The 26,667-nt window shown below is 42.1% G+C and overlaps 1 long non-coding RNA gene across 2 annotated transcripts in view; it reads right to left on the bottom strand.

Annotated features, from left to right (window-relative positions):
- Positions 1 to 6,362: 6,362 nt before the first annotated feature.
- LOC134137212 (uncharacterized) overlaps positions 6,363 to 26,667 on the bottom strand; it is a 61,141-nt gene continuing 40,836 nt past the window's right edge. Inside the window, exons 5-7 of one of the 2 annotated variants that reach the window (XR_009957642.1) lie at positions 23,920 to 24,091; positions 13,119 to 13,184; positions 6,363 to 6,431 (exon numbers count right to left, since the gene is read on the bottom strand). This is a non-coding gene — a long non-coding RNA (uncharacterized LOC134137212). Of the gene's footprint in view, positions 6,432 to 12,594; positions 13,185 to 23,919; positions 24,092 to 26,667 lie in introns of those variants that run through there. The other variant, XR_009957641.1, reaches the window with a different exon arrangement.

The raw sequence follows: 26,667 nt of genomic DNA, 5'->3' as shown, positions 1-26,667 counted from the left end.
AGGAGAGAAGGTGCACAGAGCAAAGAAAGACACTGTGGCACTCCAGGACTGCATAGGACAAGACTCTCCAAATAATTTCTAAGGCTACTGCAGGTGCTGGTTTCACCTGATGCATCCTGTTTTATCTGCCTAGAAACCTGCTGGAAAAAAAGTGCTGGGACATTTGCCTCTGCTTGCTGGCTACCCCACAGAAAAGTAAGAGCAAGAGTAGCAACAGTGATTTTTCATTAGGCTGCAGATGCCCAGCTGCCCTGAACACACCAAGTGGCACAGCTCAGCACGTCTCATGCTGAATCAGGCCATACAACTGCACTGAGTCAACAGCCAGCCCACACAGGCAGCAGGTTGGATGAGCTCAGGCTGGACTTAACATAGACATTGGCACAGCACATACATGATAGGTCTAATGTGTTCTTCATCTGTTAGATTCCTGATATATGCAGTTGTCACTGTCTCTGTCTAGACAAATCCAGGGCAATGGATGTACACATTACTACAATAAGGCAGCTACTTGAAACTGTTACCAGCTTTGCAAGAATGATACTGACTGTTAGTAATTCATGAAAAAGATGAATTAAGTAAAATAAAATGCCATTATTTTTATACTATGTGACTAGAAAGAGATAAGGCATCTTCATTATATATCTTTGCCTCTCTTTTCAGCTCTACTGAATGGTCAGCATGTGCCGCAGAACACAATCCCTTGGGCTCCTTACATTCAAAGGCAAATAGAAAGTAAGATAAATCCAAACAAGGCATCTTAGCAATGACATTTGCATCTATCCACATGCAGTGTTAAAAGGCTGCATAGGATTCACTGTGGCAGGCAAGAGGATGAGTGGAAAAGATTTTTGTCAAGGTCTACACAGTGAGGTCCAGAGCAAGGCAGATAGTCAGATACAACATACCAGCTATACTTACCTCGTACAAGACCAACTATCCTGGCAGGCTGCTGAACACAGTCCTGATCTGGAGTGACCCAGAACTGCCCTCAAGGGAACCCAAGAGAGGGATCAGACAGGAGCCATCGGTGCTGACCTGTGGAGAAGCCAGTTTGCTCTCCAAGGGGATGGTCCCTGGAGAAGAGTGATTCCCTGGCTATACCCTCACTCCCTGAGTCTAGAAAAGCTGAATTGCTGAGCCCACTCAATGGGTTTTTTTTTAATCCTACAAAAATCTTAAAGGGTCATCTCTATGGTATACAAAAGGAGAGGATGCTTTTTCAGCTTTTTTTTCTTTATTGTTATTATTTTGGGGGGATTTTTTTCCCTCACTGCCTTTTTCTTTTAGACAATAACAATTCATGCTTCCTTTATCTCATTGCTCCAGGGAGAATCTGTGGAGGACTGGAAAACTGGTAGGGTTATAAGATACAATGAAATCAAAATATGTTTTAAATGAAACAAGATTCAGAAGTTTCAAGCTTTCATGGGCTTTTTTTGACTTCATATTTCTTCTAAAATGCTGAAAAACATGTTTGCGAACATGTCTGTTAAAGCTTCATTATCCTTGCTCTTCGAGGAGAGAACCACAATCCTCAACCCTAAGAGCAACAGCAAGACCCATAGCAAACCAGAAGACGAGAGGAGCAGAACCTATCTTGAAAAAACCTGCAACCTTTTAAAAGCAAGTATCACAAGGTTCCTTTACACGCCATAAAAAAACAAACCGGAAATGAACCTACATTGTTTCCTCTTCAAGTCCCTAGAAGAAAAAACTGCAGCTTAAAAAAGGATTGACCTCAATATAGGCCACAATGCAAAGATGTGAGGATCTTGGAAACTCGTGCTTTTCCTGGACTGAGGCCCAGATTTTGTTATATATCTTGCCTGTTACTGTTTTTCTTGCTTCTTCCAAAGTAGAAAAGGCTCCTTTGAAGAAACCTATTTTCTAGACACTTTGATACGCCAGTGTTGGGGTCTGTTTAAATACTTCAAGCTTGATATATACGCAAATAGATTTAAGATTTTCTGGATAGAAGCCAACATTGCCTGTCTGGATCTTGTTATCAATATGCTGTGAGACAGAGTAGTGTCTACACTGACATAGAGAGTATATGCTAGGCCAGACAGATAATACATATACTTGCTGTGCCTTTATTTTCTTCAGCACTGTTTTAACTAGCAGCGCCTGAAAAAATTTATGCCCAAATTGAAGTCTTCTGTCTAACTTAAAGGAGGACTATTAGCACACACTGGTAGTGCAATACACCTGCTTGGTAAAGGAATGATTTTTTTGTTCTTGCTTCAGTCGAGAAGATTCATCAACAATTTGATCCAGCAACTGACCATCTGTGGGACTAATACTCTTTCAGGAACCATTCAGCTGGGCTGGACACAATGCACTTTTGCAGGTCGACCTGCTCTTCATTACTGATGCTCTACAGGTTGAGCTGAAACTGAGGCTACAGGTTAGCGAGAAGAAGCATGGGGACAGGAAACCATCAGGCACATTCCTTGCTTATTCTTTTTGGTATCTACAGAAGACATGTGCAAATGCATCAGACTTTTCTGTATGCCATCTCATTTGCGTTCACTGAAGGCTGTCAGAGCTTTTTACCTTCAGAACTACTGAGAAACAGAGGGTCAGATTCAGTTTTATTGCTCCAAATACTTCTCTTAAGTCCAGCTAGAGGGTGGCCAGCAAGAGAATAATTAATGTTTACTGGCCCCACTAAAACTACTTCCTGCAATATCTTATCCAACCAATCTGCCGTGAGAGAAAGTTTTCCCTACTGGTACAGGCATAAGTCACTCTAACTTTTGTGGCTGCAAACTGAAATCAATTCCTTCCCCACCTTCCAATGTTTGCTCAGGTGCAGTCTGGTTTCCACGTGAACTGATTCATGAGAACCTGCCTCAACCAGCAAGCTAACAGGAGTCACCAACTAACCTGCACTGACTTTGCAAACAAAGTCCTCAACCTGAAAGAGACTGCTACATAAAAGCATGTTGCATAAAACCATCTTTCTATTTGTGACTTACTGTAAGTCCTTAGGTGATTTGCCTTTAAGGATGAATACATTTTTAATCAATCAGCAAGGCATGCAGTATGCAAAGTTCATGCTAGCTTGAGCAGCAGTGGACTGTGTTTTTTCCCCTGGTGAACAACCCCCTTGCAGCCTGTGAGCTTTAGCTGGTGAGGTTACACAGCCTGCCTATTAGGACTGCTCTCAGCCACATGCCTGACTGCACGCTCAAGTCTCAGGGCCAAGAGCAAACTTTAAAGGAACTCTGCCAATTAAATGTAAGCAGAAAACAAAGACTGTATTTTTCATCAAAGCGAATGTGATCAGAAATGTTCTCATGATGTTGGCACTGATGATAGTTATTACTCTGCATTCAGTGAAGATGGCTTTTAATTGAATTTGAATATTAAAATCTGAAACATGAGAATAAAGCCATCTAAAAGTTATAGTTGATCAAACTGTCCACTGGCCAGTGGAAGTAAATTAAATACATTTTGCTAGTGGTGAAAAGTAAACCTAATTTCAAAAGACAGTAAAGATTTTCTGTGCCAAATATTTTATAGTCTTGTTTTGTGGATCTTGCAAGGCGAAAAAAGCTTAGTTGGCATGCATTATCTACAAGCAGCAAAGACAAAACACTGCAGAGAGGTTATCCCAGATGAATTCCAGTAAACTTCTTATATCACGTCATAATCCAAATACACTGTAACTGGTTCAGAAAACATATTTGAGGAATGACATAGGGAACTTTATAGAATATACTAGAATTAGCTCTTGTTCTGTCTCCATTTTAAAGACAATTGATTCAGGCCTGCCTCAGTTCAGAAAAAAGAGTATTCCGGATTAAGTGTTTAAAAGTGCTTTGCTGGATTGAGACCCTATTTACAATAAGTTTAAATATACAGACAGACTCCAAGGAAGTTTTATGGACTTAAAAAGGCAGTATTTTCAATCCCTTTATCTTATTTTTCTTTTCAAGATTAGAAGCAGGTGGTGAGCTTACTACTCTAGGAAGCTCTCCTCCAATGGTCAAAAGGCCACTTGAGTCTTCTCTTAGACAGCTACGAGATAGCTGAAAGGCGTGACTGGGGATATGGTCATCTGTTTTTCAGAGCCTTCCCAGAGCTTCTGGTGCATTATAATACTGAGGAAAAGAAAGAAGCATATCAAGAATGTCATAGAATCATAGAATCAGTAAGGTTGGACGGGGAGATCATCTAGTCCAACTGCCCTGCTCAAGCAGGGTCACCTAAAGCATGTTAGACAGGGTTGTCATGTGGGCCTTGAATAGCTCCAGAAAAGGAGACTGCACAACCTCTCTGGGTAACCTGGTCCAGGGCTCCGTCACTCTCACAGTGAAGAAATTCCCCCTCATGTTCAGGCGGAACTTCCTGTGCTTCAATTTCTGCCCATTGCCTCTTGTCCTGTCACACGGGGCAACTGAAAAGAGTTTGGCCCCGTCTCCTTGACACCCTCCCTTCAGGTACTTATACACATTGATAAGATCCCCCCTCAGTCTTCTCTTCCCCAGGCTGAAGAGGCCCAGTTCTCGCAGCTGTTCCTCAGAGGGCAGATGCTGCAGCCCTCTGATCATCCTTGTAGCCCTATGCTGGACTCTCTCCAGTAGCTCCATGTCTCTCTTGTACTGGGGAGTCCAGAACTGGACACAGTACTCGATATGAGGTCTCCCCAGGGCTGAGGGGAGGGGCAGGATCAGCTCCCTCCACCTGCTGGCAACACTCTTCCTAATGCACCCCAGGATACGATTGGCCTTCTTGGCCACAAGGGCACATTGCTAGCTTATGGTCAACTTGTCATCCACCAGCACTTCCAGGTCCTTCTCTGAAGAGCTGCTCTCCAGGTCAGCCCCCAGCTTGTACTGGTGCCTGGGGTTATTTTTCCCTAGGTGCAGGACTCTGCACTTGCCCTTGTTGAACCTCATTAGGTTCCTCTCTGCCCAGGGCTCTCTGAATGGCAGCACAGCCCTCTGGTGTGTCAGCCACTCCTCCCAGCTTGGAATCATCAGCAGACTTGCTGAGGAGGCACTCTGTCCCCTCATCCAGGTCACTGATGAATCAGTTGAGCAGGATGGGAGCCAGGACTGAGCCCTGGGGGACGCCACTAGCCACAGGCCTCCAACTAGATTCCACGCCACTGATGACGACCCTCTCAGCTCTGCCTTTCACCCAGTTCTCAATCCACCTCACTGTCTACTCATCTAACCCACACTTCCTGAGCTTCTCTAGGAGGATGTTATGGGAGATAGCATCGAAAGCCTTGCTGAAGTCAAGGTACACAACATCCACTGCTCTCCCCTCATCTACCCAGCCAGTCATTCCATCATAGAAGGCTATCAATCAGATTGGTTAAGCAAGTTTTCCCCTTGGTGAATCCGTGCTGGCTACTCCTGATCACCTTCTTCTCGTCCATATGTCTGGCGATGACATCCAGAATGAGCTGTTTCATGAGCTTTCCAGGGATGGAGGTGAGGCTGACTGGCCTGTAGTTGCCTGGGTCCTCCTTCTTGCCCTTTTTGAAGACTGGAGTGACACTGGCTTTCTTCCAGTCCTCAGGCACCTCTCCAGTTCTCCAGGACCATTCAAAGATGATGGAGAGTGGCCTGCTCTCTCAGTATCCATGGGTGCATCCCATCTGGGTTCATAGATTTGTGGATGTCTAGCCTGCCCAGAAGGTCTCTAATCCTATCCTCCTCAACCAAAGGAAAGTCTTCCCTTCTCTGGACTTTCTCCCTCACGTCCAGGCTCCGGGATTCCTGGGGGCTGCCCTTAGCAGTGCAGACTGAAGCAAAGAAGCGTTCAGTAATTCTGCCTTCTCTGCATCCCTTGTCACCAGGGCCCCTGTCCCGTTCAGTAGCGGACTCACATTTTCCCTAGTCCTCCTCTTGCTGCTGATGTGTTTGAAGAAGCCCTTCCTGTTGTCCTTGACATCCCTTGCCAGACTCAGTTCCAACGGGGCTTTAGCCTTCCTCGCAGCATCTCTACATACTCTGACTGCATTTCTGTAATACTCCCAAGTAGCCTGTCCCCTCTTCCACATTCTGTGTACTTTCTTCTTCTGTCTGAATTTGGCCAGGAGCTCCTTGCTCACCCTTGCAGGTCTTCTGCCCCTTATGCTGCACTTCTTATTCATGGGGATGCAAATTCAGAGTGTCTGAAATAAGCATAAGGTTGCTGACTGCATTGCATCTACAAAATTCTTGTAAATAGGTCTTGCTAGCATGTATTGAATTGATTTCACTCCAAGCCTCCTAATAAACCCTCCTGAATGTCTCAGGTACATGCTGAACAAAAGAGAAGATTAAACATTTTGCCTTAAAAACCCTGTGATCCGATGAACCTTTGCTTAAAAAACAAGTGGGAACATGACCATTCCAAAGGGATCTCAATAATTCTTCCTTGATTTCCATAATTCAGTAACTTACAATTACGCATTTCAAAGTCACCTGAAAGAACCAATAAAGACAGATTGATTACTTTATTTGTATACATCACTATGAGAAATTATCACTCAAAGCTGCCAAAACCAATTCTATGCCAGCCCTTGATCTAAAATTAGACTAAGGACAAGGAAATGTTTTCTCCTTTACAATGATCACCTAAACCTGAGTGAGTCAACAGAAAAAGAAAGTCTGCAAAACAGTCAATAGCAACGGATGACTACTGATGAAAAGCCTCATGGAAGGCCCCTCAAGACCTTTGTGAGAACTTGTAAAATTTTCGTCATTCAGTAAGCAAGTGCTGAAAATACCCACTAGGGATATGTGTTGTAATTTACATAGAGGTAGTAACCAGTCAGAGAAAATAGATATCTATGTAGTGGTTCTAAGCACAGAGGGTGGTTCTAGTTTCCCAGAAACTGTGAATGGCCATAACAAAGATGGAAAAATTTCTGCACTGGCCTTTTTTACTCTAGTTGCCCTACTATCAAGAGTAGGATCATATAGTTCTACCCATATCATATAGGATCCTTACAGTTTTACCCATGAAGCAGCATGAACATAGCATAGAAAACTGTAGTGCTGTATCTGGATGGAGGTAGTGTCAATTAACCAAGCTTCTCATTTCTCAGAAACTTGCATGCCTTTTCACAGATACTGAGTGGAGGTCAAGGAAATGTTTGTTTTGGCTCTGACTTCAGCAATTCTAACACTTCCTTACACCCAGTTGATTGCACTTGGATTTGAGCACTTGCTTAAAGTCAAGAATCTGTTTGCTTCTCTGTGGAAGACATTGTCTTCCACAGAATCATGACCTAATACAAATACAGGTCAACACTGTTCCTCCACCACAGCCCTTCCATCTGGGGCCATCTGTGAGAGTTTAGTCTAAGCAGAGGATAGTCCTCACCTAACTCCACAGTTCCTCAGACTTTATCATCTTAAAATGCAAGTTGGGTTTGTACATACATATGTAAGGATATATGCCTCATATTATTCTGTATGCGTGCTTCGTGTGTGCACGGTGCACATAGGCCTAGATCTGTGAGTGTGTGTTTGCATGTGGATAGATAAACAGATAATTTGGAATTGTTTCAAAGCAAGTGAAACGTTTTTCTTTCTTTCTAGTTGTTTTGCAAGAACTTGGCCTGGGATTTTGCAGGGAGCTAAATGTATGAGTGACATACTTGCCTGTTTTTACAGCTCCTGCCTTATGTCAGTTTAAGCATCTTTCCTACACCTGGAGGAGTTCAACAAACATCAGCTCACAGGTGTCACCCTCCATTGGCTGAAGGCTGGCTCCAGAGAGTCTAGCCAATATCTGCTTTGACTATTAACAGCTTTGGAGAGGCCAAACTCAGTGTGTGGGGGGAAGGTGGGAGGAGAAGGGGGAAGGAAAAGGAAGGAGGTACATGTATGTGCGTGTGCATTTGCTGCTGCTTTAACTTTCCATCCATTTAAGAGTTTAAATACTAGTCAAGCACTTAAAATAACATTAGGACACATTCCAGCTTTCTCTGCCAGTCAGAAGGAAAAAATGTTTGAAACCCTGCATCTCAGCACCCCAAGGGCTTTATGATTTGTTAGGTTTAGTAGTTCAGAGGATTAAAAAGACAGAAATATTAGTAGAAAAAGAAGAGGAAAAAAGTCAATGTATTCACTGAAGCAAATCTAATGGGTTGCTGGGCCAGAGAAGAATAGGTTCTACTACCTAACTGAATCTTATTTATATTTCTTTCTCCACAATAAAAAATAATTTTCTAGACGTTCCCCCCCGCTTTTTTTTTTCTTTTATTTTTTTTGCTATGCTAGTCACATTTCCTAAATCCTTTATCAACGGCTGTTCTGCATATGAATGGGCTGTAATTGAACTGTCACATTCATGAAGGTCAGTAACCTTTCATTAGGAAGAATGTGTCTTTCTTGATAAATTGGAAAGTCCCTGAGGATTTGAGAGCATTTTTTTTTATTTCATTCTTTCAAATATACCTTAAAAATCTAACACAGATCTCTCTCTCGCTTTCTTTTGCTCTCCTTTCATTGCGCTCTGACAAACCCCTCTTCTTTGTCTTTGTCATAGGCAGTTCCATGCAAAATATTCAATCACATGCTTTCACTGTGACCTTCTTAAAAGCAAAATGGGATGTGTAAGCTTCCCCTCCCCCCCCACCAATCTCTCGCTTTCAGTTTCAGATAACTGATACTTCTCCTTAAAAAAAGAGAAAAGCTTGGGATTACAGTTGTTGTCATGTTCTTGCTTCTTCAGAGTGACTAGAGTATCAACTGTAAAGTGACCTAAGTCAAACTGTGTTACTGCCAGTATACCTGCTCATCTTTATGGTGTGTCCATTTATCTGTATGGATGGACAGCTGAACACTTCAAGTAGTGACAGGCAGTATGGAAAAAACAAACTAGGGAGAGAATTGTGCTAAAAACCCACTTTGGTACCACAGACACCTTTTGATCCCTGTCAGAGGATAGATCCATACAACTCAGCCTTCACTCTGTAATGGAAATAAGCTCTTTAGAGGAGTTTTTTGTACCTTGATCTCAACTGTGATACACCAGTGTCATTAGGAGAAGCCTAGTTGTTGCCAGACCCATAATTACTACCAAAAGCTCAATTCCTCCACCAGATTTCAGTTAGAAAGCATGTAGAAGGATACATAGAGATGTGCTGAGTGTCCCATCCTTACTAGGGTAAGGGTGCTTTCAGATGTCTTAACATTATCAACAAGACTACTAATTGCAGGGACAGAAGTTGTCTGTTCCTGTTGCTCCCAGGACTAGGCCAAGTTCTTCATAGAGAGCCCACCATATATCAGATGCCAGCTGAATGTCAGGAGGGCAGGAAAAAGGCAGCTGGATGCTGACAAATTTAGTCACTATCAAAATGGAAACATCAGCATAGAAAGAGGGCAACTTGATCAAATGGAAACAAATATGTGGTCTTTGCTGTTAACTAGTCAAACACTTCAAGAAGTAACATGAATTATAGGCTCTCCAGAGCTGACAGAAGGCTATCTGTTTTTTGTCAGCACCAGCAAAATTACTGTGACTGAAGATTCACTGTTCTAAGATGGAATACAGAGGAATGAGGGACAACGTAAAACTGCAAAGCAGCTCAGGGTCCTTTCAGGGTGCAGGACACACTTGAAGCTTTTCAGTTGGATAGAGGAAAAAAGCAGAACATTTCATTTTTGAAAGAATGGCTGAGGAATTAATACTTATTTAATTAGGCTTGACTTATGTTTCTCAAGCATTTCCTCAACTAGTATAGTTGTGCTCAGTTTACATGCCCAGCTTTGAATGGAAATGCTTTACTGCATGGCCACAGTTGGATCTTCTTATACTAGTGAGGGAAACCATCCATAAAAAGACTCTCTCACAGTACAAGAGAAAGATTTGACCCAACTTCCATTCTGTTGCCCTCCAGCAAATGAGAGAGTGTCTGAGTTCATGGGGAAGGGGATCCTGATTTAAAATCCTGATGTCTTCTTAAAGGTTCTAGCTCTGCTCTAGTTCTGTCACCCCTCTCTAGGCACAGAGGTCATGTGGGAGTCTAGCCAGGCTGTGGCCAGAGGTATAAATCAGCCTAGATCATCATCAGAGATCTCTCTACCACTGCTGAATTGCAGGCACCTATGATATGCAGGCATCTCAGTATACAGAAAGAGTTCAGCCTTTACTAGTGGCTGAAGGTATGTGGCAACTTCTACCTAGGGCTCTAAAACAACGGAAAGGTCTTCACAGGCAATCAGTTTTATAGCATCATGTTCAGACTGACCAACATGAGAGTCTAACTTAGAAATTGCAGCTACAATGACATCTAAGGTCAATAAACAATAAGTGATTCAGCCAGACCCCTATCTTTCATGAGCAGCAGTCACAACACATCAAATAGGCAGACTGACTTCTCTACGTGCCTAACTTGGGTACCAGGATGACTTTTTTTTCCACTGACTGCACAGGAAGCCAAGGTCTAGCAGCTTGGCACAACAGGTGGTCAGAATTGCTCATCAGTCTCTTGACCTGACATGCTGTCATTGCTCCCATGCTTCATAGCAAGCAACTGGAGCACAGCTCATAGTTTCTAACTCTTAGCCTGACCCTGGCTCTGCAGAATAAATAGATACATTCTGTGCACTGCTTTTCAATTGTACACTGGGAGGTGACTCTGAAGTGAGCCCTGTTTCAGAGGCAAGATCCTGATTGCTTTAGTGAGGAAGGGAATAGTAAGCAAAGTAGAAAAGCAAAGCGGTATTTTAATGCAAAGCACAGTTTATGGACCAGTTTTCCCAAGAGTTAATTCAAATATCTGTGCTGTTTTAATCTCCCGCAATGTATGTGGGTGTGCCAGTGATCTGGAGGATGGTTTCATGCAAGCGCCCAAACATTCACATACTTTCAGTTGCCAAAAGAACAGAATTAACTGCCAGTCAAATCAGCTCAAGTGGAAGCCTGCAATCTTGGGAAAGAAATCTCATCAAAATATGTATTTTTAATATATTTTCAAGCCTGCCTGGCTTAAAATACCCCTGGGGCAGCACTTCTGATGGTATATTGTTGCTGCTCTTCTCAGCTAGAAGCTTAATGGCCAAGTGGATGTGAGGTTACCATTTGCAAATCTCTGGAGACATCCTATTCTGATTCACGCTCTTGTCTCCTCTGTCCAATTTTACTCAAATTTGTTTTCTCACTTGAAATTGGAGGTAACTTCCTAAGTCTCAATACTTGGATTCATAGACAGCTAAATCTTTTTCTATATCAAGGAATTTGGACTCCAAGATTTCTGTTCAGGGCTACCTCAAATGAGGATATGACAGCTGCATATGGAAAAAGCATCAGAGTGCAGCATATCACCTCATTATATATTTCCAAACCAAAACAAAGAGACTTCTCAAGCACTCTGTACTGTGTATAAAATAAAAGTGGTTGAAGAATTTGTTTAGAAGTGTGTTAACCATTTTCCAGGCAGGCGGTGAATAAATCCACTTTACCACTTCATGGCTTTACAAAGAAGCCCATCCATTAACATGGGAACCCTCTTGTTTGCATTTCTTAACAGCTGACATTTGTACCTTTCGAAGGAAAGTGAAGGGCATCTCATTGCTTCATTGTTTAAATCAGTGTGGAAATAATGGGGATGATAGGGAATTGGAGCTAATTTCCTTTGTCTCCTATTCAGCAGATAATGGTGGTATGTGCGGGATGCTAAAGGCCAGGCAGAGGAGGTGACCTGAAGATGACTTCATTCTTATGAGGTTTATCAAAGGCTCCTGTCAGTCAAATACATGCTGAGAGATTGGGGACTGGCCATCTGGTCCAAAGTTAATCAAAGAGGAAAAAGGAAAGTAAGCAGGTGAAAAATCCCCCTGTCAGCTTTGTGCAAGGTGGAGGGAGATGCAGACAGAGGAGGGAACTCCTCCGCTCCAGCAGCCCAGCACTGAGGCTCAATAGCTATGCTGCATACAGAGGAGTAAACGCAGTGGAGTGGGGTGGAGGAGTGCAGGGAAAAGGGAAAGATAGCGTTGTTTCAATTTTTCACTGCAACGATCCCACACCAATTTTAAGTGGTGATTCTGAAGGTCACTGCTGCTGTTAGCCATGCAGAGCAGAGGCAGAATTGTTTCACTTGTCCTCAGAAAGAAAGGGGAGCGAGTGACTCATGGCAGGGAACCAGTGTACCATAACACAGGATTTTCTGTCAGGGAGCCAGAATTCTTCCCTCAGAGCTGTTGCCTGCAAGCAAGAACTAGAGGTACAGCCATGCCACCTTCTTGTCCTGCAGACACAACTGACACACAGCTCCTCACCTTCCGCCCCTTCCAGCCACTGGGCTTAAAATCAGGTATCCTGCAAGCCCTAGCTGCTTCTAAGTGATCTGTGTAATCAGCCTGTGAGAGCTTTCATGTCATTATTGGCCCACACACATTTTTACATTGTGTATAAGCTAAAAGAGGGGATTTAACAACATGGAGTTTGGTTGAAAGGGTCTCACATGAGGTTTATAAGAAAGAAGACGCCAATCAGACAACTGAAATAGTATTTAAATATGTGCGCTACATATACATACATTCTTTCACCTTAGATGCATTCTGAAGTAAAACATCCCAGTGTGACAGCCTGTTAGTCTGATTTCCATAACCAGCCCTGTTCAGCAGCCCAAATCAGCTAAATAGAGACATATTTTTAAAACTGCAAACATCCAGATTGCAAATCCCTCTCTGATGCTGGCAAGTAGTCATGCTAATGAGTAGTCTCCTTGACTCCAGGAGAAAAATGCTTGCCAGCAAAGGTTTCACAATCTCAGCCCCAAACATTTATAAAATGATTAATCAATGTGAACTGTCTCTTTTTAAAAAACAGAAAAAAAAGAGGAGGAGAGGAAATAGGGGAAGGTTCTTTTGAAGGGCTGCAAATTAAGGCTGAGCACTCGGAGAGGTTGTTGTGGACTTGCGCAGAGCAAGGGAAGAACTTGCTGCCTTTAGCACCCCCCCCACACACACACTGATAAAAACCTGCTAAAAACGGAGAGAACTAGAACAAAAGAGTTTGGCCACTTGGTATGCCTGGGGGTGGGATGTGCCTTTTCATTAGGTTTCCATGCAGTTCCCTCCTCAGGTCGAGGTCCAGCCAGGCCCCCATAGGGAGGAACATACGGAAAACAGTTGCAGTGAGTTCTGCTCCACCTGCAGCTTTGCTGGGCTGTCTCCTCCGATGCCCTGGTTGGGAACGCTGCTTTGCATGGCTGAGAGCTGTTTAAAAGAAAAAAAAAGAAAAAAAAAAGGTGATAATATGGGAGTGGATGCATGCAGGGCTTTAAAAACAAAAGCAAACCTTTACAAAGAGCTCAGCCCCAAAGGAACTCTGCAGTGTAGAGGATTTCAGCAGAGAACATGCAGCTCTGTCCGTGGTATTCAATAACACCACATCCACAACCATACGCTACTTGCTGCCTTCAGATTTTCAGTGTTTTTTTTTTTTTTTTTTTTTTTAACAGAGAGAGAGCAACCTGCTGCAGACTTGCAGCAGGTGCAGACAAAACTGATTAAGGACGAAAACTGAGACACCTTCAATTATCTTGCTGCTAATGCCTGACATGACCCTTATACATGGGAATGAAGGTCAGTGAAGAATTTGACCAGCACTGCACACAGACTGTAATTTTATTCACCTGGACCTGCACTTGCTTTTTACCAAGCTTCCTTAGATGAGCTGTGTTGACTTCTGTGAAAGAGAATTTGGTAATAGTAGTTTTTCTTACCTTCTGGAAACAGAAATGAAGAACACAGCAGCATGCATCATGTATTTATGGTTTCCCTTCCCTAGTTCCTGCTGGACTTTACAGAAGGAAAAAGCTTTGGACTTTTGTGTGTCTGCAAGGATTCCTAGTCTAACACATTGGCTGAACACACAGGCATGAACAACCTTCCTACAGCATGTCCTCTTTCTTCTCCTCAGCTTCTCATTGGCTTGAAATAATTTGACATGCCAATTTAGAAGCTTCCTCAAATCAAACAGTAACTTCATTTTAGTTGGTAACTCTGACTTTTTCCAAAAGCAAATAGGAGATTTAGCTGCATAACCCTGAATTAATTGTAAATAAGCAATTATATCCCCTTGACCTAAGAATGTCAGTCTGTGGTCCTTTCCCTATATCCTCACAACTCCCCTATGTCTAGAAATCATTTCTTTGCAACTATTGCACTATTAAGTCCTTCCTGCAGAGCCTTTTCAGCTCTCTTCTCCACTATACTGCATGGTCAACATCAAGCATGCTAAATATATGCCCTAATGGTTGCTACAATGATAATTCACAGAGAACCAGTTTCCTTTCAAAACATTTCAGAATAGCAAGGAGTTGGGGGAGGGAAGTTATCAGGATGCTGGAAAGCACTAATACAATTTATTAGACAAACCCTATGCGGATGCAATGGCAGGTCTGCTATCAAAGGCAAAAACCTTCAGGCATTTTACATCCCATAATCCCAACGAAAGCCTGTTTCTGCAGATACCCTGCAGTTCATGAATCACTGGCTGTAGCATACAAAATCCCCTATTTAAGTAATTACAGTACAATACACAAATCTGCACAGTGGCTGATGTTATATAAAATATTCCAAGACAGTTTCAAAACTGCAGTATAAAAAATCCCAACTGGAATCAAACGTCTTGCAGTGAGCACATCTTGTGAAGTGGAGAAGGCTCTGATATAATCACATTAGGCTGGTCCTGGGAACTGGAAGAGGTCTGACAACACAGAGACCCAAACCAGGCGTGGACAGGGAACAGCTCCTCTCTCCACACATGGTTTTCCATTTGTTTATATTTGGACTTCAGTGCACTGATTTACTACGTGTGAATCATTACTTCTTCTTTTCTCTGATTTTATAATCTTCCTACCCTCAAGCTCCCCATTTTTACATAGCTGGATGATTTTTTTTATTGCTACCTTAGTTCTCAAACATCAAACTATACAGGGAGATGCCAAAACTCAACCCTGTCCTTTGCCATGCATTGCCCCAGTAATGGGGCTGGCTTCTAGTTCATCAGAATGAACCAGAAGCCTGGTATCTTAGAAAGATTTCTAAATTCCACTAGACTATTGGCAGACTTATCTCTGTATACAGTCCTCATTTATCTCTGCACACCTACCTGGACAGGGCAGACCAGCTCCTACAGTCAGCACTGGAACAGTTAGCCTTTCTCTCATGGAGAGTCTCTTTTTTGCCTAACTTTGATTTCACCTGCAGACTGCACTTTTCATTGGACTTCTACTTCATAAGGCTTCTACTCTTCAGCTGCTACGTAAATTGGACTTGGAGTGACAGGTGGGTGTTGTTTTGCCAAATCATTTCCAGACCATACCAGCAACTCTCAGTTATACCCACATAACCACAGAAGCAACAAGAAAGCATAAAGAAGAGCAAAACTGCATGATGATTTGCAGACCATAATAAACATGATTAATTAGAAAATATATTCTACTCTTCTGTTTACAAATTAAAATCTGATGAGGGTCACAGCAGAGATAAAATTTGAACTGGAAAATGGACATTATTTTTACTGTAACAGTTTGCTGACTTTCTCCTTCAGATGGAATATGCAGCCCACCTACACAGGAAGTCCAGGTTTTACAAATGTCAGTCTAAGTAGAGCTTATTATTGTCTGAAATCTCCTGCATCTCTCACAGGGTCCAGCTCTTAAGTACAAACTTTATCTTTTAGTTCTTAGTACAATGAATCTGCAGTACAATTTGAAGTTGGCCTGCAAAGAGAAAAATAATAATGGCCCATGATATATAAGGTCAGTCCACATTTTCAAAGTGTTTTGTGAACTGGAAACCTTTCTCCAAAGTATTTCACTTTGTATTTCATCCAATAAAACATTACATGCTAGTGGAATTTTATCCTGTTAAAGTTGGCAAAGGTTTCTTCCCCAGATAGCTGGTTTGGTTCAGGTGTAATTTAATTTCATACCTCAAAACAAATCAATGTCATTACTCAGGTGCAGCTTCACAGGTTCCTGAGATAGTCTAAATAAAGTGACCCACAGCAATCAAGGCACAAACACCAACTACACAGTGAAAACATGGAGGGACAGCAATTACCATCTTGTGCAAGGAGCTGTGTTAGGTTCATATGGAGCTCCCAGAGCAGGCTGTTAAACTGGACATAAACTTGCTTTTGAAGGAAGGCAGAGCCAGGATACAGAAGACTTTCCTGGGTTAGGCCTGCTTTTTACTAAAAGCATCAATCACAAAAAGTACAAATGGTTTGAGTTAAGGACACAGTGAAGAGTTTGGCAGAAATTTGGCCTGCATCATATGTGGGATATTGTGATTCCTCCAGCTGCAATTCCCTGGGATGCATTTCACCTAGCCACCACCTGACAGGAAATATTTAGGAGGCTATAAGTCTTCTTTAGAAGAAAATTACAGAAGAAAAGGGTCCCATATAACAACTACAACATGAGAAGAAGCCTCCTCACAGTTTATGTTTTAGGTGCCCGGCTGAAATCCTGATTTCATAAAGTCTCTTGCCATCTAGGAGGCTGAGTTTGCCAAAGTCTAGGCAGACATTCCTTTCTTTCATAAATATTTAACCTGCTGCATTTCCTAGCATCATATCCAGGGAAGAACAGATTCAACTGCACTGTGGACTTAAGACACAGTATATCCTGAAATGAAAAACTGTTTGGTTTGCATAACCCCATGCACTACAACAGGTAGTCATTTAATAATATAAAGGAGTCCTCATTCTTCTCATTTATAGGATTTATTTGCTAGAGCAAGGGGAGATAGAATTTTGAGATAATTTTTTTGATATAGTTGATTCGTTGATGTTGATTTTATTTTTCTCTAATTTCTTGGCTTAATAGAAAACCAAGATTTTTGATTCAGTGATCATATTATATGAGACAACTGATTTGTTTGCTATATCAGAGATAGAGTTGCACCATAATATTTAATCATCTCTTTTTATATGCATATAGGTTGTTTTATGGCTTTAATTTAAAGAATAGAGTGGGCTTTAATTTAAAGAATAGAGTGAAAGATCCAGCCTTAGGAGAAAGGGTAGTTATCCAGATATTTTGCCTAAAAAACCCCCCAAACCCTGACTCATTATCAGAGTAAATTAAAGAGGTAGGGGAGAAAGGGTGGAGTTGATTCACTCCTACAATTTTGTCAGTTTAAAATTCCATTGGTGTCAAAATTGCAGCAGTAATACAATAGACAAGGTAGCCAGTATCTTCTCCCAGTTTTCTCAGCACTCAAAAGCAAAAACCAAGACCTAGCCAAAAATTAAAAAAACAGAAGATGTTTCCCTCAGGCATGTCCAGCGCCTAATATCCACCTTTTCCTGTGCTCATCGTCAAACAATCAACTTGAATGGTGACTGAAATAGTGGTCATGGTTATGATGTGCATCCATTAAGGGTGGATGAGCTCATGATTTATGAATGAGATTGTATCAGAGCTTCTAGAAAAACTGGATGTTAATCTAGGGTCTTCCTCCTGTACACCCTTCCAAAATCCAGAGAATAAAATCATCAAAAGAAGAAGATAGCATTAAAAAGAAAGATAAAAACCCCATAGCTCTGGTAATCACTTGGAGAGGTCTGTGTAGCCACCAACTGAAACAGGGATCTTTGGTCTATTGTGGGGTATTAAGTGACTTCAAGAAAATGAGATGGGAAGTTAAATATACCAAGTAGGTTTTAGCAAGCCTGTGGATGAAGAAGGACAAAAAACCCTCCTATGGTTGTCAGTAAAAAGGAGGGTGACACTCTTATAGAGTTAGAGGAGGTCAATAAATCACCACCCTTATCTTGCAAACAGAGCCTGTGACTTCAAAAATTAGCTCATTTATTCTGCACAATTAAATTTATTGAAGTGTGACAGAAAAAGTTTAGCAATCACTGATGCAGAAAGGCAGCAACAACGGAGGCAGGCAGCTGAGTGAGCAACACAATTAGTTGATTTTCATTTTATTTATCAATATAATTATTGAATTGTATTTATCCTATTTCACAGATTTTTACCATTATTACAGCCTGGGCCTCAAGGGGAAGAATTAGTTCAAATTTTCAGTCTAACTTAATGTGATTACAGAGCGGCTAATAAAAGAAAAGTTCTATAAAGTGCTACACAATCTTGTATTCAATGTCACCCCATCATCAGGCTCTGAAATCCAGAATCCTTTCATGTAAAGGTAGTAAATTGAATATGAACTGTGAACGCAGTACATTCCCTAGATGACAACTGAACCTGTATCTGCAGGATCTTGATGCTACATTAAAGAAGCCAAGACTCCTCCTCAGTTTTAAACTTAGGGATACATTTCTTTCTTTAAAAACAAACAAACCAACAAACAAACCTCCCAAAACTACATTGTCATCTTTCCCATTACTACTTCAAGCCTCCAAATTAATCCGCATTTCAAATTCTGGGCAGATGGGGATAACTGACATTTCACCAGAGAGGAGAGAAGCACTGTGGCAACAGGACTTTTGTTAGATGAGTGTTTTCACCTTCCTGCCAGCCACGGTACACTTCAGTTATTTGGGAATGTTGTGAAAAGAAAAGCAGTAAATTTGGAGAGACTCCCGAGTGCCAGAAGGGTGGCGAATGAATACAGTAGCTGCCTTCTAGGTCCCCTGCTCTAGAACAGACCGGTGTCTGGGAGGTCGAACAATGGTTATGCACACACAGGTATGTTGTTTACGTATGTAACTCCATCTCATTCATTATTTGTAATGATATGGATGAAGTACCCATGGTCCAGAAGTCAAGGAAGTTTCAAGGGTTTCTTCTGGGATGCCAGGAGAACACACAAGCCCAGTTAGTGTAATGATTGTTTTGGAAAAGAGACCACCTCCTCAAAGCAGAGAGTACTATGAAGGGCAGACCAGCAGCTTGGACCTTAACCATGTCCCCTGCTACCTTGCTAAATCCCAGAAAAATGAACAAAGCTGTGGGAAACTATTTTTTCAGACTGGTAAATCCAGCAAAGTGCTGAGACAGTGAAGAGAGTTAATTCAGGAGGAGCTAAAAGAAAGGAAGGAGGCAGTGGAGAGATGGATTTTAGAATAACCAATTTCAAATAAACCTCTAATTGTTTTCCATAAAAGTGAGAATGACACACAATCACAATCCTAAAAATCCATGCAAGTAGACAGCAATTGAGTAAAGAGCCCTACACCTAATTTTTAAAGGGGACCAGAGAAGATGAAAATTGGGAGTCAGCAGTGCAGCTTGATAGGCCAACAGGACAACATGCTCCCCACAAACACCCCTTGGGACATGGCATTGGAGATTGTCTCCAACATGTGGGAGGATAACAGGACAGAGACCCAGAAGCATGGCCTTGATTCAAGGGAAAGGAAATGGCAGGGAAGAAGGTTGTGCCTGAAGCACTAGCTGAAGGGACCAGCAAAAGTTTCTCCTAGGAGCTGCAGACATGGGGCGCCAGCTGCCCTGACCACCCTGCTCTGGCAGGAGCAGCTCCACTCTCTTTGCGAGAGTGGGTGTAGTTTGGTGGGCAAGCTGCAATCAAAGTGTTTGGCCTGGTTGGGTCTGCGGCCCAGAAACCACTTTGGGTGCTAGAAACAGCTTCTTCAGGTTGCAGAGGCTAGAGGGGCGGAAGCACCTCAACATAGCATCATGAACACCATCTGTATACTGCAAAAGGGATGTCTGAGCTGCAGCCTGACCCAGACACATTAGACCTGTTTGTGCCCACTAGTTGCTTGCATCACACCAGCGGTCTGTGGAAGCTGAGCAGGGCAACACTCAAGTCACCTGGAGGCACCTTGAAGGTTGACAGCCCATTCCCTATCACAGCTACCAGAACAAATTACCACCTCTTATGGAATTAAAACATCAAAGAGAGTCCAGTGAAAGACCTTGTCTAATGGAATTTATGGATAACATTTTAACTTACACACATGAAGGCAGCCAAAATTCCCTCTTCTGCCTCCCACCTTCTAATCAGAGAAGACAATTTCATCCCACCACATTTCCTGGTCCAGGGCACACATTTCCCTACAGATGCTGAAAGCCCCTCGTAGGCTCAGTCTATATCATTCATACTCAGATGTTCCAATGGGTTTAAATTCTTACCCATAATTACAAAATTTACCAGATTTGTACACACCGAAAAAAAAAATATAATATTCAAAACTTCTGGCAAATATTTTTAAACAAAGTAAGAGCTATTGAACAGTTACAAAGGCATCTATTACTAAAGTAATTTTTGTTCTTGTCCAGTCCATTTCAGAAGCATCTAGACTATTCTAAGTCACTCTGGCTCACTTCTTGGTGTGCCTTTTTGTCATTCACAGTGTCAACTTTGGTTTTGAACTTGTGACACACAGAACAAGACATGCTAGACCTGACTCACGCATATATTCCATCTTTGCCTTCTATACACATGAGGAAGTAAGCGTATGTTCAGCAGTAAGCTATATAATAACTCATGTCCATTCTCACAGGTTCAGGAAATTAGACCACATGCTATTGCGAGTGTCTGACTTTTCCAATGTTTTGAAAGACTGTCTTTCCATTGCAACTAGGTTATTCAGTTCTACCCTCCATTTCCATTTCATAAAAAATAATTTATTTGCTCTGAGAAAAAGACATAAGAGCCATTTTTCTAAATGTTGGTCATAGTGTCATGGAGCATTGCCTAAAACATTAAAAATAGAGAAGGTCCAGTATAACTCTATAGCTGTAATTAATAATAATGAATATTATTACATGTAATTTATAGCTGACTTTGGGTGATAAGATGGTTCCAGAATTCCCACTGATTTAAACTATATTTTCAGGTTACTCGGAGCTTGATGTCTGAGTAGGCTCTGACTGTATTTTGGTAATTTAGTGTAGTGACTTCTGCAGGAACGGGCAAGAAGGGAGGTTTATGTCTATAAAACATTTAGATTAATAGAGCTAATAAATTGGACCCTGCTCTCAGTGGGACTATTCAAAGTAAATTTGATGTGTTCTATCTACAGAAAAGGGACCAAAAGAGAAAACCATATATTACACATTTTCTTTCATGTGTTTCTTTTGGAAAAATCCTGGAAAGTTGCTTCTCCATTTATGCTTACATATATTTATACGTCCCATTGGGATCTGGTGTTGTGGGGAACCATGCTATAGCAGCACCTTGCAGTGATCTGTCCACCTTCAGTGACGCATGCACAGAGGTGGCCTTGTCTCCAAAGAGGTTTCACTTGAGTGTTGGAAAGGATATGATGAAGGGACATATGAGAATAAAAAGGGATTAAAGAACAAAAGACAATTTTAAGGCAACAAAATAATCTTGGCGCTCTAGCCAAGACAAGCAAAACCTTGGTTGCTTTTGCTTGTATTTCACTATCAGCAGAAAATAATGGAATATCACTGAGGACTAATTTCTTCTTACAATCTTTGCAAAATGCTGCAAGGTTCTTACCAGCAGGGAAAAGCTGCAAATGAGTGCATGAAAGGGGTTTCTAGGTCTGACTGAGGACTCAGCAATCAATAATCACAAGTTCACTCTTCAATGGTACTTTTCATTCCAAGAACACCACATTATCTTGCAAAGAAAGAGCATCCATGTGTCATGGGGTCCCAGTTTGGCAGGTAGATCTCCCCCTCAAGGGAGATCAGAAAGGCTTTAGAAAACTAAACAACTAGATTTTACTAGATTATAATAATATAGAATCCTTAACTTGTCAAAGCAGTGTAAACTGGATTGACTAAGTCAAACACAATCACAATAAAATGGATAAAACAAAGGATCTTCCCCTGCCCACTGCATCCTTATAGGGCAAGTCCATGCCTTCAAGTCTGGTTTTGTTCAATTCAGTGGCTTTTTGGACCACAGCAAGCCCTGCATAATCCTTTCCGGTCCCTACAAAGCTGCCTCTTTCCATCGCAAAGACACATGATTGTGAGTCTCTCCCTGCTTCTCTTTGCAGTCTCCCAACCTGACTGCTGGGCTAGAGGCTTTTCCTGCAGAGTGATTACTTCTCCTGCGTGCCTGCCAGATCCTGCCACCCCCCTGAAATTACTTACTCTTTGAGACTGCTGCATGGCTCTAAATGGTAGGAAGAACTATCTTCCTCCCACAACGGCTGTACTTGAACCAACCACTCCTTTTTTAAAACAAATCTAAACCTGCAAACTGAGAACAAATAAAGCAGATACTGTCTGACACACCTTGTCATTATCTTCGTTTTCCAGTTGGGAAACTAAACCTCAGAAAGAGGGAGAGCCAAGGTCATAAAGACTGTCAGGGCACCTCTGCCTTTGCTGGCCCTCCCATCCCTCTTTGCTGGCTTAGACATTATGCCATAAAGGCTCAGACAAGTCTATTTTAAACAGTCTTGCATGTGCTGAAAACTCTAGCAGAGCTTACACACTCATCCCTCAAATCTCTCAAAAGGACATTGTTCATGTGCATATACAGAGCATTGGCCTTGATCCATCTGACATCCAATACTTTGTGCTTTAAAAATGTCACAAACCTGGAGGATGCTTTTCTCTACCCATGCCAATTAACACAGCTTTGTTTTGTCCCCTCCCCCACCTTTTTTCTCTAAATTAAGACCTTAAACAGGGCAGTTTTATCCAGGGACAAATTTGATTTTGGACTGACTTTACAAGCATCTCAAATCAGCTCAGGGGAGTGCTGTATACCCGTCAGGCTTCTGAGCTGACTTTTCATTCCAAATCAAATATGGTTTTCTAAATAATTATTTACCCATGAACAGGTCACAGAGCCACTAATGGCAGGATTTTATTTCCCCTTCTGTATTCAAAATCATTACTCAAAAGGGCAATGTGCATAAGGTTTTCATACTGTCCACCAATTCTTCTTTTCTTTAGGACATATTACGCATAAGAATTAGCGTGCACCACTGAAGATAGAGAAAGCCTAGCCAGCTCTTCAGAGAAAACAAATTAATTGCATACATTCAGTGAGAGCAAAATGCACTGGAATCTTTGTGTATGAAATTCTTGATCCCCTCTTAAACTTTTGGATTAGCAGGGGCCCAGGAAACAGTAAACAGCAGTTCTGCAAAGCACAGGAAGCAGTACCATATCGTCGCACCTTTCCATACATCGGTTTTCTTATTCTTACTATGAAGATTCATGATCGTTACCTATCTGCCTAAAGCACTCAGACCTCCAGGGCTACAAGAGGCTATAGACTGCAAGCATAGATTTCAGGCTTGAAATTGGGCAAGTTGGAGGAAAAGGAGAGTCTAGGGGACAACAGAGGTGAGGCCACTGTGTGGAGTTAGTGGAGTCAGAACAGGTGGAGCTACACAGTACAGGGTGAAAGCACCTCCTCCTCCCTACAGTTTCGACAACACCCCCACTTAGACCTGTCCTGATTTTGAATACAAAGCACAAACTACTTTCAAGGAAGCCAAAGTGCGACAGAACCTGGCTCAGCTCTATCAACCTGAGCTTCCCCATCAGTCTCCTGCCCACGCTTTCCTCAGATTATAGCTTCACTCAGATTACAAATAACTGTACATGACACAGCTGACCTTCATGTTGGTTGAGCCCGGTTAGTGGAGGGGCAGTTTGCTACTACCTTAAAACTAGGGACCTAGATGAGACAGTGGCCAGTAAGTCAGTTACAAGAGACAATAACTGGAGCTAATATGACTGTGAGTGGAGCAGGCAGAAGGGCCAGGACTCAGACTTCATGACTCTTCTCTTACAGCTCTGATGAAACTACACTGAGCAGACGGTGCTCAGGCCTTGCACCACCTCTTACATGAAGTCTGATGATATATAAGAAATAAAACTTCCTTAACCCTCCCAGAATCTTTGAAGAGTGGGAAATACACCAGTCTGAGGTTAAACAACAACAAAAAGCCTTAAATGGAGGGATGCAACTGAGGGAGTAGGCCATGGATTTATGGAGGGGGCCAATACATAAGATTTTGGAAGAGGAAAAACTGTATTTAACATCTAGTACTTACCTTTATACCATCCAAAACATCAGAACATTACATCAGCACCTGCTTGGCATGCGAGTACTCCAGAACTGCCCTGGGTCAGCAAATGACCCTCATTGCTAAACAAGAAGGTCATCAAAAGACAGATCCAAGCTCTTTACAGTGGTGCATGGTGGGAGGACAGGAAACAACAGGCCTAAAATGAAAAAAGAGAAGTTCAGACTGGTTATGAGGAAAATATTTTTCCCTCTGAGAAAAGTCAAGCAGTGGAACAGTTGCCCAGGGGTTGTGCAGCCTCCGTGGAGGTTTTCAAGATCCATTTGGATAAATCCCTGAGCAACCTGGTCTCGTCTCACAGCTGACCCTGATTAGAGCAGGAGGTTGGACTAGAGACCTCCTGGACTAGAGACCTTCTAACCTGAATTAGCCTATGATCCTATCCCCCCTGAAATTGTTTGGCTTCACACTCGCTATTGCATACTGTTTGGCCTTGCACGAGAAAAGAGAACAGTCACTCTCTATTTGATAGCTAGGTCGCTCTCTTCGTGTTGGAATATTTGCGTTTTGATCCCCTTTGTAATGGCTGATTAAGTCCTGAGATTAGATGTATAACACCTCCATATTAATACCAGACTTCTACTGCAGTGTGTCAACAGGTACATAGTTTCCGGCACAGACAGACCTGCCTGCTGTACATTGCTATACATATTACATAGTGTAGGGGGGCTTGCTGCAGTGACCAGTAAAAAGAAAAATACATGTGCATGGGAAATTAAACTTCATCTCCTGCCACTGAGGCTGTTCAAATATCCAAGGTTCCATCACACTCTTCCAGCTCAGTGCCATCTTCCCTTGCATTTCTCTGGGATGAGAACATAAGGAAATGCCATTCCTTTTACAGCTAAATCGTGCTATTACTGCAACTACTTCTGAGATATTGGTACTGTTTGTTCTCCTAGCAGCAACTTCAGGGAGCTTGAACAGTCATACATTGCTCAGAGAAAACACAGAAGAAGAAAAACAAGCTGAAATTTTGGTGGAGACCAAAATTATGATCAGGAAATAGATTTTTTCCCCTTTAAGCCCAGAATATCTCGCCTGTACTACACTATAAGGATTTCTAACCCTTCTCAAGTAATGTCATCAGTGCCAGATATTTAGTGCAATTATTTCAGCAGTGTATGTCAAATCTCGCTCAAATATTTGCATGCATCTTAGCTCCTAAACTTACAAGTATTAATTCAAGAAGATACAAGTGAAATCTGCCACAGCACATGTTAGTTAAGATATTTAAACACTACAGGCCACAGTCACAGAGACACAGAGCACATCCAGCTCTCATTAGAATCAGTGTAGAAAGGACTCTTCTTCTCATTACAGTTACTTAAACAATAAATTAATTAAAAACTCCTCAAAAAGCCCAAACTCAAAACTATTCAAGATGTGTGGGAATAATGCCACACTCTTGCAATCTGCTGCTCATGGAAAAAACAGCAATCCTTTATTTTCATCTTTATTCTCAGCTATATTTCTCTTTTCCCTGCACAGCCCATGTGGACTATATAACTAAGCAAATGAGGCAGTGGAAAGTGTGAGAGGATATTAATTCCTGCATTATACCTCTGAGCAAGCTCATGTCGATAGATCCCAGCAGCGTAGGTAGTGGCAGCCTTAAATGGCTCACCAAGTGGCTAAAAGAATACCCCGATCTGACTTCCAAGACCTTAATAAACTATGCCCCCTCTCAGTCCTTATTCTTGTGTTTGTACCCATCATTTAGAGATACAGTAAACTCCATGGGAAGACACTGTGCCCCTTTTATTGTACTTTTCTCAGGAAAGCTTTCTGTCAGGCTATATCTATACATCCATCTTTCTTCCCCACACCAAAGCTCCTGGAACCTGTTGGCATATTTTAAGTCAACCTGCTAGAGGAGTGGGCAAATAAAAGATGATTTTCCACAAATATCATGAAAATAAGAAGGTAGTACAGGGAAGAACTGTAGTGTTTCTAGCAAAAGAGAGCCTAAGAGCTCTGTTATCATTTTTATTAGACACTCCCCAGAGGCAAGCACTTGGAGAAATCCCCAAATCACAGCAAAAACTGGGAATAGAGGTCACTACCTCCTTAGGTAATTCCATCACAGGATCCAAAGCCATAAAACATCAGGCTTCATGTGTGCCACTCACTAATTCCAGGTATCAGATCCTGATACCACACCTGCATTTCGATAACACTAACTGGTTATCTCCACTATGGGCTGGATCTAAAACTGCAGTGAGATGCTCGCAGTGCAACTCAGATGTGATGGAGGTGACTGACAGCATGGGAGCAATCTGCCATCCCTCAGTTTACCACCTTCTTTAGGGCACTTTCCAAGACACCTCCTGTTCTTCTGCTGAGTGTATCCAGAAGCACCACTGTCTTGTCTGGGTTGGGCCCTGGAGCTATCGACTCATAAGCCATTTGGGACAAAAGAACTAGGTCCTTTAGTGCTGATGTTCATCTAGCCCAATGCTGGGGAAGGGGAGAGGCTCCTGATCAAGGTATGCTGTTACACAGCCAGCAACAGCTCAGATCCTAGGGCTTAGAGGCACAGGAGGTACTCATTCTCATGGATCTGGTCACCTTCTGCCTGAGGGGCTTATATCCCACCTAACTTTCAGAAGTGCTCCCTTCCCATCTGAACCATGGAGAACTGGAACTGCCAGATGATGATAATGATTAACTATGAACCTGCTGTTAAAGTTCTGCTAGACAATCAACCAAATC

The sequence above is a fragment of the Rhea pennata genome, chromosome 2 (assembly GCF_028389875.1).
Source record: "Rhea pennata isolate bPtePen1 chromosome 2, bPtePen1.pri, whole genome shotgun sequence".
Classification (NCBI taxonomy): Eukaryota; Metazoa; Chordata; class Aves; order Rheiformes; family Rheidae; genus Rhea; species Rhea pennata.
Note: the sequence above shows the minus strand (reverse complement) of the source record. Positions and strands in the feature narration are given on the sequence as shown.